The following is a 13298-nucleotide window of genomic DNA, read 5'->3' as shown; positions in this document are numbered from 1 at the left end:
CCTCGTCAGCACGTGCCTCTGCCCAGCAGGTTAGGTGTATGAAAAAAAGTAACTTCAGAGCCCGAATAGCTCAGTCGGTAGAGCATCAGACTTTTAATCTGAGGGTCCAGGCTTCAAGTCCCTGTTCGGGCGCTGCTTTAATGTTCACCTTCCTTCAGTAGGCATTCTCTCAATACTTGCATTGTGTCAGATTTAAAAATGGTTTTACTGCGACAGCATACCATGCGATTATCTGAGGACAGCTCCCCGCTTACAAAAGCATACAAACATTTTCCAACCAATTAGAGGAGTCACGAAAGTCAGAAATAGCCATCAAATGAATCACTTACCTTTGAAGATTTTCATCTGGTTGCAGTCACAAGAGTCCCAGCTACACAATAAATGTTTGTTTTGTTCGATAAAGTCCCTCTTTATATCCCAAAAACTCTGTTTTGTTGGCGCGTTGTGTTCAGTAATCCACTGGCTCAAAGGCGGTCAAAACACGCAGACGAATACGTCCGAATAGTACCAGTAAAGTTTGTTGAAACATGTCAAATGATTTTTATAATTAATCCTCAGGTTGTCAATTGTCTAAATACTCGATAATATTTCAACCGGACAATAGCGTATTCAATAGAAAGGAAAAACAACGAAGGGCGCGCAGTTGGTCATGCGCTCAAACCAGCACTGCATGCTTCCTCAGTCCACTGACAGAAGGTCTCATTCTTCTTCATTTTTCAGAAAACAAGCCTTAAACAATGTCTAAAGACTGTTGACATCTAGTGGAAGCCATGGGAACTGCAATCTGGGTCCTAACCCATTAGAAACTCAATAGGCATTCAATTGAAAACTTCCCACATCAAAAGAAATCCCACTTCCCGGATGGATTTTCCTCAGATTTTCACCTGCCATATCAGTTCTGTTATACTCACAGACATAATTTGAACGGTTTTGGAAACTTTACAGTGTGTTCTATCCAAATCTACCAATTCTATGCATATCCTAGCGTCTGGGCCTGAGTAACAGGCATTTAACTTTGGGCACGCTTTTCATCCAGACGTCGAAATACTTCCCCCAAGCCATAAGAAGTTCAAATCTGTGTTCGAAGACTGATTTAAGTCTGTCAATCAATCACACAGCATCATCTGATCTGGGAATTTGCAGTGTGCCAGGCTTTTATGAGAGACAATTGTCATCTACAACAGCATTGGTTTGGTTGTTTTTTCATTTGAGATTTGTACTGTACGCCACATTGGTACTTGTGCTGACTCATTGACTTCGCTGTTTAAAGAAGGTAGAGATTGCACACATTAAAAACCCTGACCACGACGTGATTTGAACACGCAACCTTCTGATCTGGAGTCAGACGCGCTACCGTTGTGTAACGAGGGCTTAGACATATTGCATATTTGGAGGGGATGCCTAGTTCAGATTTCGTTGACTGTATCATTTGGAATGGAGGCCTGGTTCTCTGGGGAAATGTACCATCTGACAATGCCCCCTCGTCAGCACGTGCCTCTGCCCGGCAGGTTAGGTGTATGAAAAAAAGTAACTTCAGAGCCCGAATAGCTCAGTCGGTAGAGCATCAGACTTTTAATCTGAGGGTCCAGGGTTCAAGTCCCTGTTCGGGCGCTGCTTTAATGTTCACCTTCCTTCAGTAGGCAGTCTCTCAATACTTGCATTGTGTCAGATTTAAAAATGGTTTTACTGCGACAGCATACCATGCCATTATCTGAGGACAGCTCCCCTCTTACAAAAGCATACAAACATTTTCCAACCAATTAGAGGAGTCACGAAAGTCAGAAATAGCCATCAAATTAATCACTTACCTTTGAAGATTTTCATCTGGTTGCAGTCACAAGAGTCCCAGCTACACAATAAATGTTTGTTTTGTTCGATAAAGTCCCTCTTTATATCCCAAAAACTCTGTTTTGTTGGCGCGTTGTGTTCAGTAATCCACTGGCTCAAAGGCGGTCAAAACACGCAGACGAATACGTCCGAATAGTACCAGTAAAGTTTGTTGAAACATGTCAAATGATTTTTATAATTAATCCTCAGGTTGTCAATTGTCTAAATACTCGATAATATTTGAACCGGACAATAGCGTATTCAATAGAAAGGAAAAACAACGAAGGGCGCGCACTTGGTCATGCGCTCAAACCAGCACTGCATGCTTCCTCAGTCCACTGACAGAAGGTCTCATTCTTCTTCATTTTTCAGAAAACAAGCCTTAAACAATGTCTAAAGACTGTTGACATCTAGTGGAAGCCATAGGAACTGCAATCTGGGTCCTAACCCATTAGAAACTCAATAGGCATTCAATTGAAAACTTCCCACATCAAAAGAAATCCCACTTCCCGGATGGATTTTCCTCAGATTTTCACCTGCCATATCAGTTCTGTTATACTCACAGACATCATTTGAACGGTTTTGGAAACTTTAGAGTGTGTTCTATCCAAATCTACCAATTCTATGCATATCCTAGCGTCTGGGCCTGAGTAACAGGCATTTAACTTTTTGGGCACGCTTTTCATCCAGACGTCGAAATACTTCCCCCAAGCCATAAGAAGTTAAAATCTGTGTTTGAAGACTTATTTAAGTCTGTCAATCAATCACACAGCATCATCTGATCTGGGAATTTGCAGTGTGCCAGGCTTTTATGAGAGACAATTGTCATCTAAAATAGCATTGGTTTGGTTGTTTTTTCATTTGAGATTTGTACTGTACGCCACATTGGTTCTTGTGCTGACTCATTGACTTTGCTGTTTAAAGAAGGTTGAGATTGCACACATTAAAAACCCTGACCAGGACATGATTTGAACACGCAAACTTCTGATCTGGAGTCAGACGCGCTACCGTTGCGCCACGAGGTCTTGGACATATGGCATCTTTCGAGGGGATGCCTACTTCAGATTTCGTTGACTGTATCATTTGGAATGGAGGCCTGGTTCTCTGGGGAAATGTACCATCTGACAATGCCCCCTCGTCAGCACGTGCCTCTGCCCAGCAGGTTAGGTGTATGAAAAAAAGTAACTTCAGAGCCCGAATAGCTCAGTCGGTAGAGCATCAGACTTTTAATCTGAGGGTCCAGGCTTCAAGTCCCTGTTCGGGCGCTGCTTTAATGTTCACCTTCCTTCAGTAGGCATTCTCTCAATACTTGCATTGTGTCAGATTTAAAAATGGTTTTACTGCGACAGCATACCATGCGATTATCTGAGGACAGCTCCCCGCTTACAAAAGCATACAAACATTTTCCAACCAATTAGAGGAGTCACGAAAGTCAGAAATAGCCATCAAATGAATCACTTACCTTTGAAGATTTTCATCTGGTTGCAGTCACAAGAGTCCCAGCTACACAATAAATGTTTGTTTTGTTCGATAAAGTCCCTCTTTATATCCCAAAAACTCTGTTTTGTTGGCGCGTTGTGTTCAGTAATCCACTGGCTCAAAGGCGGTCAAAACACGCAGACGAATACGTCCGAATAGTACCAGTAAAGTTTGTTGAAACATGTCAAATGATTTTTATAATTAATCCTCAGGTTGTCAATTGTCTAAATACTCGATAATATTTCAACCGGACAATAGCGTATTCAATAGAAAGGAAAAACAACGAAGGGCGCGCAGTTGGTCATGCGCTCAAACCAGCACTGCATGCTTCCTCAGTCCACTGACAGAACGTCTCATTCTTCTTCATTTTTCAGAAAACAAGCCTTAAACAATGTCTAAAGACTGTTGACATCTAGTGGAAGCCATGGGAACTGCAATCTGGGTCCTAACCCATTAGAAACTCAATAGGCATTCAATTGAAAACTTCCCACATCAAAAGAAATCCCACTTCCCGGATGGATTTTCCTCAGATTTTCACCTGCCATATCAGTTCTGTTATACTCACAGACATAATTTGAACGGTTTTGGAAACTTTACAGTGTGTTCTATCCAAATCTACCAATTCTATGCATATCCTAGCGTCTGGGCCTGAGTAACAGGCATTTAACTTTGGGCACGCTTTTCATCCAGACGTCGAAATACTTCCCCCAAGCCATAAGAAGTTCAAATCTGTGTTCGAAGACTGATTTAAGTCTGTCAATCAATCACACAGCATCATCTGATCTGGGAATTTGCAGTGTGCCAGGCTTTTATAAGAGACAATTGTCATCTACAACAGCATTGGTTTGGTTGTTTTTTCATTTGAGATTTGTACTGTACGCCACATTGGTACTTGTGCTGACTCATTGACTTCGCTGTTTAAAGAAGGTAGAGATTGCACACATTAAAAACCCTGACCACGACGTGATTTGAACACGCAACCTTCTGATCTGGAGTCAGACGCGCTACCGTTGCGTAACGAGGGCTTAGACATATTGCATATTTGGAGGGGATGCCTAGTTCAGATTTTGTTGACTGTATCATTTGGAATGGAGGCCTGGTTCTCTGGGGAAATGTACCATCTGACATTGCCCCCTCGTCAGCACGTGCCTCTGCCCGGCAGGTTAGGTGTATGAAAAAAAGTAACTTCAGAGCCCGAATAGCTCAGTCGGTAGAGCATCAGACTTTTAATCTGAGGGTCCAGGGTTCAAGTCCCTGTTCGGGCGCTGCTTTAATGTTCACCTTCCTTCAGTAGGCAGTCTCTCAATACTTGCATTGTGTCAGATTTAAAAATGGTTTTACTGCGACAGCATACCATGCGATTATCTGTGGACAGCTCCCCGCTTACAAAAGCATACAAACATTTTCCAACCAATTAGAGGAGTCACGAAAGTCAGAAATAGCCATCAAATTAATCACTTACCTTTGAAGATTTTCATCTGGTTGCAGTCACAAGAGTCCCAGCTACACAATAAATGTTTGTTTTGTTCGATAAAGTCCCTCTTTATATCCCAAAAACTCTGTTTTGTTGGCGCGTTGTGTTCAGTAATCCACTGGCTCAAAGGTGGTCAAAACACGCAGACGAATACGTCCGAATAGTACCAGTAAAGTTTGTTGAAACATGTCAAACGATTTTTATAATTAATCCTCAGGTTGTCAATTGTCTAAATACTCGATAATATTTCAACCGGACAATAGCGTATTCAATAGAAAGGAAAAACAACGAAGGGCGCGCACTTGGTCATGCGCTCAAACCAGCACTGCATGCTTCCTCAGTCCACTGACAGAAGGTCTCATTCTTCTTCATTTTTCAGAAAACAAGCCTTAAACAATGTCTAAAGACTGTTGACATCTAGTGGAAGCCATGGGAACTGCAATCTGGGTCCTAACCCATTAGAAACTCAATAGGCATTCAATTGAAAACTTCCCACATCAAAAGAAATCCCACTTCCCGGATGGATTTTCCTCAGATTTTCACCTGCCATATCAGTTCTGTTATACTCACAGACATCATTTGAACGGTTTTGGAAACTTTAGAGTGTGTTCTATCCAAATCTACCAATTCTATGCATATCCTAGCATCTGGGCCTGAGTAACAGGCATTTAACTTTGGGCACGCTTTTCATCCAGACGTCGAAATACTTCCCCCAAGCCATAAGAAGTTAAAATCTGTGTTCGAAGACTGATTTAAGTCTGTCAATCAATCACACAGCATCATCTGATCTGGGAATTTGCAGTGTGCCAGGCTTTTATGAGAGACAATTGTCATCTACAACAGCATTGGTTTGGTTGTTTTTTCATTTGAGATTTGTACTGTACGCCACATTGGTACTTGTGCTGACTCATTGACTTCGCTGTTTAAAGAAGGTAGAGATTGCACACATTAAAAACCCTGACCACGACGTGATTTGAACACGCAACCTTCTGATCTGGAGTCAGACGCGCTACCATTGCGCCACGAGGTCTTGGACATATAGCATCTTTGGAGGGGATGCCTAGTTCAGATTTCGTTGACTGTATCATTTGAAATGGAGGCCTGGTTCTCTGGGGAAATGTACCATCTGACAATGCCCCCTCGTCAGCACGTGCCTCTGCCCGGCAGGTTAGGTGTATGAAAAAAAGTAAGTTCAGAGCCCGAATAGCTCAGTCGGTAGAGCATCAGACTTTTAATCTGAGGGTCCAGGGTTCAAGTCCCTGTTCGGGCGCTGCTTTAATGTTCACCTTCCTTCAGTAGGCAGTCTCTCAATACTTGCATTGTGTCAGATTTAAAAATGGTTTTACTGCGACAGCATACCATGCCATTATCTGAGGACAGCTCCCCTCTTACAAAAGCATACAAACATTTTCCAACCAATTAGAGGAGTCACGAAAGTCAGAAATAGCCATCAAATTAATCACTTACCTTTGAAGATTTTCATCTGGTTGCAGTCACAAGAGTCCCAGCTACACAATAAATGTTTGTTTTGTTCGATAAAGTCCCTCTTTATATCCCAAAAACTCTGTTTTGTTGGCGCGTTGTGTTCAGTAATCCACTGGCTCAAAGGCGGTCAAAACACGCAGACGAATACGTCCGAATAGTACCAGTAAAGTTTGTTGAAACATGTCAAATGATTTTTATAATTAATCCTCAGGTTGTCAATTGTCTAAATACTCGATAATATTTGAACCGGACAATAGCGTATTCAATAGAAAGGAAAAACAACGAAGGGCGCGCACTTGGTCATGCGCTCAAACCAGCACTGCATGCTTCCTCAGTCCACTGACAGAAGGTCTCATTCTTCTTCATTTTTCAGAAAACAAGCCTTAAACAATGTCTAAAGACTGTTGACATCTAGTGGAAGCCATAGGAACTGCAATCTGGGTCCTAACCCATTAGAAACTCAATAGGCATTCAATTGAAAACTTCCCACATCAAAAGAAATCCCACTTCCCGGATGGATTTTCCTCAGATTTTCACCTGCCATATCAGTTCTGTTATACTCACAGACATCATTTGAACGGTTTTGGAAACTTTAGAGTGTGTTCTATCCAAATCTACCAATTCTATGCATATCCTAGCATCTGGGCCTGAGTAACAGGCATTTAACTTTGGGCACGCTTTTCATCCAGACGTCGAAATACTTCCCCCAAGCCATAAGAAGTTAAAATCTGTGTTCGAAGACTGATTTAAGTCTGTCAATCAATCACACAGCATCATCTGATCTGGGAATTTGCAGTGTGCCAGGCTTTTATGAGAGACAATTGTCATCTACAACAGCATTGGTTTGGTTGTTTTTTCATTTGAGATTTGTACTGTACGCCACATTGGTACTTGTGCTGACTCATTGACTTCGCTGTTTAAAGAAGGTAGAGATTGCACACATTAAAAACCCTGACCACGACGTGATTTGAACACGCAACCTTCTGATCTGGAGTCAGACGCACTACCATTGCGCCACGAGGTCTTGGACATATTGCATCTTTGGAGGGGATGCCTAGTTCAGATTTCGTTGACTGTATCATTTGAAATGGAGGCCTGGTTCTCTGGGGAAATGTACCATCTGACAATGCCCCCTCGTCAGCACGTGCCTCTGCCCGGCAGGTTAGGTGTATGAAAAAAAATAAGTTCAGAGCCCGAATAGCTCAGTCGGTAGAGCATCAGACTTTTAATCTGAGGGTCCAGGGTTCAAGTCCCTGTTCGGGCGCTGCTTTAATGTTCACCTTCCTTCAGTAGGCAGTCTCTCAATACTTGCATTGTGTCAGATTTAAAAATGGTTTTACTGCGACAGCATACCATGCGATTATCTGTGGACAGCTCCCCGCTTACAAAAGCATACAAACATTTTCCAACCAATTAGAGGAGTCACGAAAGTCAGAAATAGCCATCAAATTAATCACTTACCTTTGAAGATTTTCATCTGGTTGCAGTCACAAGAGTCCCAGCTACACAATAAATGTTTGTTTTGTTCGATAAAGTCCCTCTTTATATCCCAAAAACTCTGTTTTGTTGGCGCGTTGTGTTCAGTAATCCACTGGCTCAAAGGTGGTCAAAACACGCAGACGAATACGTCCGAATAGTACCAGTAAAGTTTGTTGAAACATGTCAAACGATTTTTATAATTAATCCTCAGGTTGTCAATTGTCTAAATACTCGATAATATTTCAACCGGACAATAGCGTATTCAATAGAAAGGAAAAACAACGAAGGGCGCGCACTTGGTCATGCGCTCAAACCAGCACTGCATGATTCCTCAGTCCACTGACAGAAGGTCTCATTCTTCTTCATTTTTCAGAAAACAAGCCTTAAACAATGTCTAAAGACTGTTGACATCTAGTGGAAGCCATGGGAACTGCAATCTGGGTCCTAACCCATTAGAAACTCAATAGGCATTCAATTGAAAACTTCCCACATCAAAAGAAATCCCACTTCCCGGATGGATTTTCCTCAGATTTTCACCTGCCATATCAGTTCTGTTATACTCACAGACATCATTTGAACGGTTTTGGAAACTTTAGAGTGTGTTCTATCCAAATCTACCAATTCTATGCATATCCTAGCATCTGGGCCTGAGTAACAGGCATTTAACTTTGGGCACGCTTTTCATCCAGACGTCGAAATACTTCCCCCAAGCCATAAGAAGTTAAAATCTGTGTTCGAAGACTGATTTAAGTCTGTCAATCAATCACACAGCATCATCTGATCTGGGAATTTGCAGTGTGCCAGGCTTTTATGAGAGACAATTGTCATCTACAACAGCATTGGTTTGGTTGTTTTTTCATTTGAGATTTGTACTGTACGCCACATTGGTACTTGTGCTGACTCATTGACTTCGCTGTTTAAAGAAGGTAGAGATTGCACACATTAAAAACCCTGACCACGACGTGATTTGAACACGCAACCTTCTGATCTGGAGTCAGACGCGCTACCATTGCGCCACGAGGTCTTGGACATATTGCATCTTTGGAGGGGATGCCTAGTTCAGATTTCGTTGACTGTATCATTTGAAATGGAGGCCTGGTTCTCTGGGGAAATGTACCATCTGACAATGCCCCCTCGTCAGCACGTGCCTCTGCCCGGCAGGTTAGGTGTATGAAAAAAATTAAGTTCAGAGCCCGAATAGCTCAGTCGGTAGAGCATCAGACTTTTAATCTGAGGGTCCAGGCTTCAAGTCCCTGTTCGGGCGCTGCTTTAATGTTGACCTTCCTTCAGTAGGCAGTCTCTCAATACTTGCATTGTGTCAGATTTAAAAATGGTTTTACTGCGACAGCATACCATGCGATTATCTGTGGACAGCTCCCCGCTTACAAAAGCATACAAACATTTTCCAACCAATTAGAGGAGTCACGAAAGTCAGAAATAGCCATCAAATTAATCACTTACCTTTGAAGATTTTCATCTGGTTGCAGTCACAAGAGTCCCAGCTACACAATAAATGTTTGTTTTGTTCGATAAAGTCCCTCTTTATATCCCAAAAACTCTGTTTTGTTGGCGCGTTGTGTTCAGTAATCCACTGGCTCAAAGGCGGTCAAAACACGCAGACGAATACGTCCGAATAGTACCAGTAAAGTTTGTTGAAACATGTCAAATGATTTTTATAATTAATCCTCAGGTTGTCAATTGTCTAAATACTCGATAATATTTGAACCGGACAATAGCGTATTCAATAGAAAGGAAAAACAACGAAGGGCGCGCACTTGGTCATGCGCTCAAACCAGCACTGCATGCTTCCTCAGTCCACTGACAGAAGGTCTCATTCTTCTTCATTTTTCAGAAAACAAGCCTTAAACAATGTCTAAAGACTGTTGACATCTAGTGGAAGCCATAGGAACTGCAATCTGGGTCCTAACCCATTAGAAACTCAATAGGCATTCAATTGAAAACTTCCCACATCAAAAGAAATCCCACTTCCCGGATGGATTTTCCTCAGATTTTCACCTGCCATATCAGTTCTGTTATACTCACAGACATCATTTGAACGGTTTTGGAAACTTTAGAGTGTGTTCTATCCAAATCTACCAATTCTATGCATATCCTAGCATCTGGGCCTGAGTAACAGGCATTTAACTTTGGGCACGCTTTTCATCCAGACGTCGAAATACTTCCCCCAAGCCATAAGAAGTTAAAATCTGTGTTCGAAGACTGATTTAAGTCTGTCAATCAATCACACAGCATCATCTGATCTGGGAATTTGCAGTGTGCCAGGCTTTTATGAGAGACAATTGTCATCTACAACAGCATTGGTTTGGTTGTTTTTTCATTTGAGATTTGTACTGTACGCCACATTGGTACTTGTGCTGACTCATTGACTTCGCTGTTTAAAGAAGGTAGAGATTGCACACATTAAAAACCCTGACCACGACGTGATTTGAACACGCAACCTTCTGATCTGGAGTCAGACGCGCTACCGTTGCGCCACGAGGTCTTGGACATATTGCATCTTTGGAGGGGATGCCTAGTTCAGATTTCGTTGACTGTATCATTTGAAATGGAGGCCTGGTTCTCTGGGGAAATGTACCATCTGACAATGCCCCCTCGTCAGCACATGCCTCTGCCCGGCAGGTTAGGTGTATGAAAAAAAGTAAGTTCAGAGCCCGAATAGCTCAGTCGGTAGAGCATCAGACTTTTAATCTGAGGGTCCAGGGTTCAAGTCCCTGTTCGGGCGCTGCTTTAATGTTCACCTTCCTTCAGTAGGCAGTCTCTCAATACTTGCATTGTGTCAGATTTAAGATGGTTTTACTGCGACAGCATACCATGCGATTATCTGTGGACAGCTCCCCGCTTACAAAAGCATACAAACATTTTCCAACCAATTAGAGGAGTCACGAAAGTCAGAAATAGCCATCAAATTAATCACTTACCTTTGAAGATTTTCATCTGGTTGCAGTCACAAGAGTCCCAGCTACACAATAAATGTTTGTTTTGTTCGATAAAGTCCCTCTTTATATCCCAAAAACTCTGTTTTGTTGGCGCGTTGTGTTCAGTAATCCACTGGCTCAAAGGTGGTCAAAACACGCAGACGAATACGTCCGAATAGTACCAGTAAAGTTTGTTGAAACATGTCAAACGATTTTTATAATTAATCCTCAGGTTGTCAATTGTCTAAATACTCGATAATATTTCAACCGGACAATAGCGTATTCAATAGAAAGGAAAAACAACGAAGGGCGCGCACTTGGTCATGCGCTCAAACCAGCACTGCATGCTTCCTCAGTCCACTGACAGAAGGTCTCATTCTTCTTCATTTTTCAGAAAACAAGCCTTAAACAATGTCTAAAGACTGTTGACATCTAGTGGAAGCCATGGGAACTGCAATCTGGGTCCTAACCCATTAGAAACTCAATAGGCATTCAATTGAAAACTTCCCACATCAAAAGAAATCCCACTTCCCGGATGGATTTTCCTCAGATTTTCACCTGCCATATCAGTTCTGTTATACTCACAGACATCATTTGAACGGTTTTGGAAACTTTAGAGTGTGTTCTATCCAAATCTACCAATTCTATGCATATCCTAGCGTCTGGGCCTGAGTAACAGGCATTTAACTTTGGGCACGCTTTTCATCCAGACGTCGAAATACTTCCCCCAAGCCATAAGAAGTTAAAATCTGTGTTCGAAGACTGATTTAACTCTGTCAATCAATCACACAGCATCATCTGATCTGGGAATTTGCAGTGTGCCAGGCTTTTATGAGAGACAATTGTGATCTACAACAGCATTGGTTTGGTTGTTTTTTCATTTGAGATTTGTACTGTACGCCACATTGGTACTTGTGCTGACTCATTGACTTCGCTGTTTAAAGAAGGTAGAGATTGCACACATTAAAAACCCTGACCACGACGTGATTTGAACACGCAACCTTCTGATCTGGAGTCAGACGCGCTACCGTTGCGCCACGAGGTCTTGGACATATTGCATCTTTGGAGGGGATGCCTAGTTCAGATTTCGTTGACTGTATCATTTGAAATGGAGGCCTGGTTCTCTGGGGAAATGTACCATCTGACAATGCCCCCTCGTCAGCACATGCCTCTGCCCGGCAGGTTAGGTGTATGAAAAAAAGTAAGTTCAGAGCCCGAATAGCTCAGTCGGTAGAGCATCAGACTTTTAATCTGAGGGTCCAGGGTTCAAGTCCCTGTTCGGGCGCTGCTTTAATGTTCACCTTCCTTCAGTAGGCAGTCTCTCAATACTTGCATTGTGTCAGATTTAAGATGGTTTTACTGCGACAGCATACCATGCGATTATCTGTGGACAGCTCCCCGCTTACAAAAGCATACAAACATTTTCCAACCAATTAGAGGAGTCACGAAAGTCAGAAATAGCCATCAAATTAATCACTTACCTTTGAAGATTTTCATCTGGTTGCAGTCACAAGAGTCCCAGCTACACAATAAATGTTTGTTTTGTTCGATAAAGTCCCTCTTTATATCCCAAAAACTCTGTTTTGTTGGCGCGTTGTGTTCAGTAATCCACTGGCTCAAAGGTGGTCAAAACACGCAGACGAATACGTCCGAATAGTACCAGTAAAGTTTGTTGAAACATGTCAAACGATTTTTATAATTAATCCTCAGGTTGTCAATTGTCTAAATACTCGATAATATTTCAACCGGACAATAGCGTATTCAATAGAAAGGAAAAACAACGAAGGGCGCGCACTTGGTCATGCGCTCAAACCAGCACTGCATGCTTCCTCAGTCCACTGACAGAAGGTCTCATTCTTCTTCATTTTTCAGAAAACAAGCCTTAAACAATGTCTAAAGACTGTTGACATCTAGTGGAAGCCATGGGAACTGCAATCTGGGTCCTAACCCATTAGAAACTCAATAGGCATTCAATTGAAAACTTCCCACATCAAAAGAAATCCCACTTCCCGGATGGATTTTCCTCAGATTTTCACCTGCCATATCAGTTCTGTTATACTCACAGACATCATTTGAACGGTTTTGGAAACTTTAGAGTGTGTTCTATCCAAATCTACCAATTCTATGCATATCCTAGCGTCTGGGCCTGAGTAACAGGCATTTAACTTTGGGCACGCTTTTCATCCAGACGTCGAAATACTTCCCCCAAGCCATAAGAAGTTAAAATCTGTGTTCGAAGACTGATTTAACTCTGTCAATCAATCACACAGCATCATCTGATCTGGGAATTTGCAGTGTGCCAGGCTTTTATGAGAGACAATTGTGATCTACAACAGCATTGGTTTGGTTGTTTTTTCATTTGAGATTTGTACTGTACGCCACATTGGTACTTGTGCTGACTCATTGACTTCGCTGTTTAAAGAAGGTAGAGATTGCACACATTAAAAACCCTGACCACGACGTGATTTGAACACGCAACCTTCTGATCTGGAGTCAGACGCGCTACCATTGCGCCACGAGGTCTTGGACATATTGCATCTTTGGAGGGGATGCCTAGTTCAGATTTCGTTGACTGTATCATTTGAAATGGAGGCCTGGTTCTCTGGGGAAATGTACCA

At 42.2% G+C, this 13298-nt stretch overlaps 15 non-coding genes across 15 annotated transcripts; 9 read left to right on the top strand and 6 right to left on the bottom strand.

Annotated features, from left to right (window-relative positions):
- Positions 1-59: 59 nt before the first annotated feature.
- trnak-uuu (transfer RNA lysine (anticodon UUU)) lies at positions 60-132 on the top strand. Its single transcript has one exon. It is a non-coding gene; the product is annotated as a tRNA-Lys (tRNA).
- A 1406-nt stretch (positions 133-1538) lies between these two features.
- On the top strand, positions 1539-1611 carry trnak-uuu (transfer RNA lysine (anticodon UUU)). The gene has a single exon. It is a non-coding gene; the product is annotated as a tRNA-Lys (tRNA).
- Positions 1612-3019: 1408 nt separating this feature from the next.
- On the top strand, positions 3020-3092 carry trnak-uuu (transfer RNA lysine (anticodon UUU)). Its single transcript has one exon. It is a non-coding gene; the product is annotated as a tRNA-Lys (tRNA).
- Positions 3093-4498: 1406 nt separating this feature from the next.
- Positions 4499-4571, top strand: trnak-uuu (transfer RNA lysine (anticodon UUU)). Its single transcript has one exon. It is a non-coding gene; the product is annotated as a tRNA-Lys (tRNA).
- A 1167-nt stretch (positions 4572-5738) lies between these two features.
- On the bottom strand, positions 5739-5810 carry trnaw-cca (transfer RNA tryptophan (anticodon CCA)). Its single transcript has one exon. It is a non-coding gene; the product is annotated as a tRNA-Trp (tRNA).
- Positions 5811-5977: 167 nt separating this feature from the next.
- Positions 5978-6050, top strand: trnak-uuu (transfer RNA lysine (anticodon UUU)). Its single transcript has one exon. It is a non-coding gene; the product is annotated as a tRNA-Lys (tRNA).
- A 1167-nt stretch (positions 6051-7217) lies between these two features.
- Positions 7218-7289, bottom strand: trnaw-cca (transfer RNA tryptophan (anticodon CCA)). Its single transcript has one exon. It is a non-coding gene; the product is annotated as a tRNA-Trp (tRNA).
- Positions 7290-7456: 167 nt separating this feature from the next.
- On the top strand, positions 7457-7529 carry trnak-uuu (transfer RNA lysine (anticodon UUU)). Its single transcript has one exon. It is a non-coding gene; the product is annotated as a tRNA-Lys (tRNA).
- Positions 7530-8696: 1167 nt separating this feature from the next.
- On the bottom strand, positions 8697-8768 carry trnaw-cca (transfer RNA tryptophan (anticodon CCA)). Its single transcript has one exon. It is a non-coding gene; the product is annotated as a tRNA-Trp (tRNA).
- Positions 8769-8935: 167 nt separating this feature from the next.
- trnak-uuu (transfer RNA lysine (anticodon UUU)) lies at positions 8936-9008 on the top strand. The gene has a single exon. It is a non-coding gene; the product is annotated as a tRNA-Lys (tRNA).
- Positions 9009-10175: 1167 nt separating this feature from the next.
- Positions 10176-10247, bottom strand: trnaw-cca (transfer RNA tryptophan (anticodon CCA)). Its single transcript has one exon. It is a non-coding gene; the product is annotated as a tRNA-Trp (tRNA).
- Positions 10248-10414: 167 nt separating this feature from the next.
- On the top strand, positions 10415-10487 carry trnak-uuu (transfer RNA lysine (anticodon UUU)). Its single transcript has one exon. It is a non-coding gene; the product is annotated as a tRNA-Lys (tRNA).
- A 1166-nt stretch (positions 10488-11653) lies between these two features.
- On the bottom strand, positions 11654-11725 carry trnaw-cca (transfer RNA tryptophan (anticodon CCA)). The gene has a single exon. It is a non-coding gene; the product is annotated as a tRNA-Trp (tRNA).
- Positions 11726-11892: 167 nt separating this feature from the next.
- On the top strand, positions 11893-11965 carry trnak-uuu (transfer RNA lysine (anticodon UUU)). The gene has a single exon. It is a non-coding gene; the product is annotated as a tRNA-Lys (tRNA).
- Positions 11966-13131: 1166 nt separating this feature from the next.
- trnaw-cca (transfer RNA tryptophan (anticodon CCA)) lies at positions 13132-13203 on the bottom strand. Its single transcript has one exon. It is a non-coding gene; the product is annotated as a tRNA-Trp (tRNA).
- Positions 13204-13298: the final 95 nt, after the last annotated feature.

Source organism: Salmo salar, chromosome 03, assembly GCF_965601325.2.
Source record: "Salmo salar chromosome 03, fSalSal1, whole genome shotgun sequence".
Classification (NCBI taxonomy): Eukaryota; Metazoa; Chordata; class Actinopteri; order Salmoniformes; family Salmonidae; genus Salmo; species Salmo salar.
This window is presented reverse-complemented; position numbering and strand designations above follow the sequence as displayed.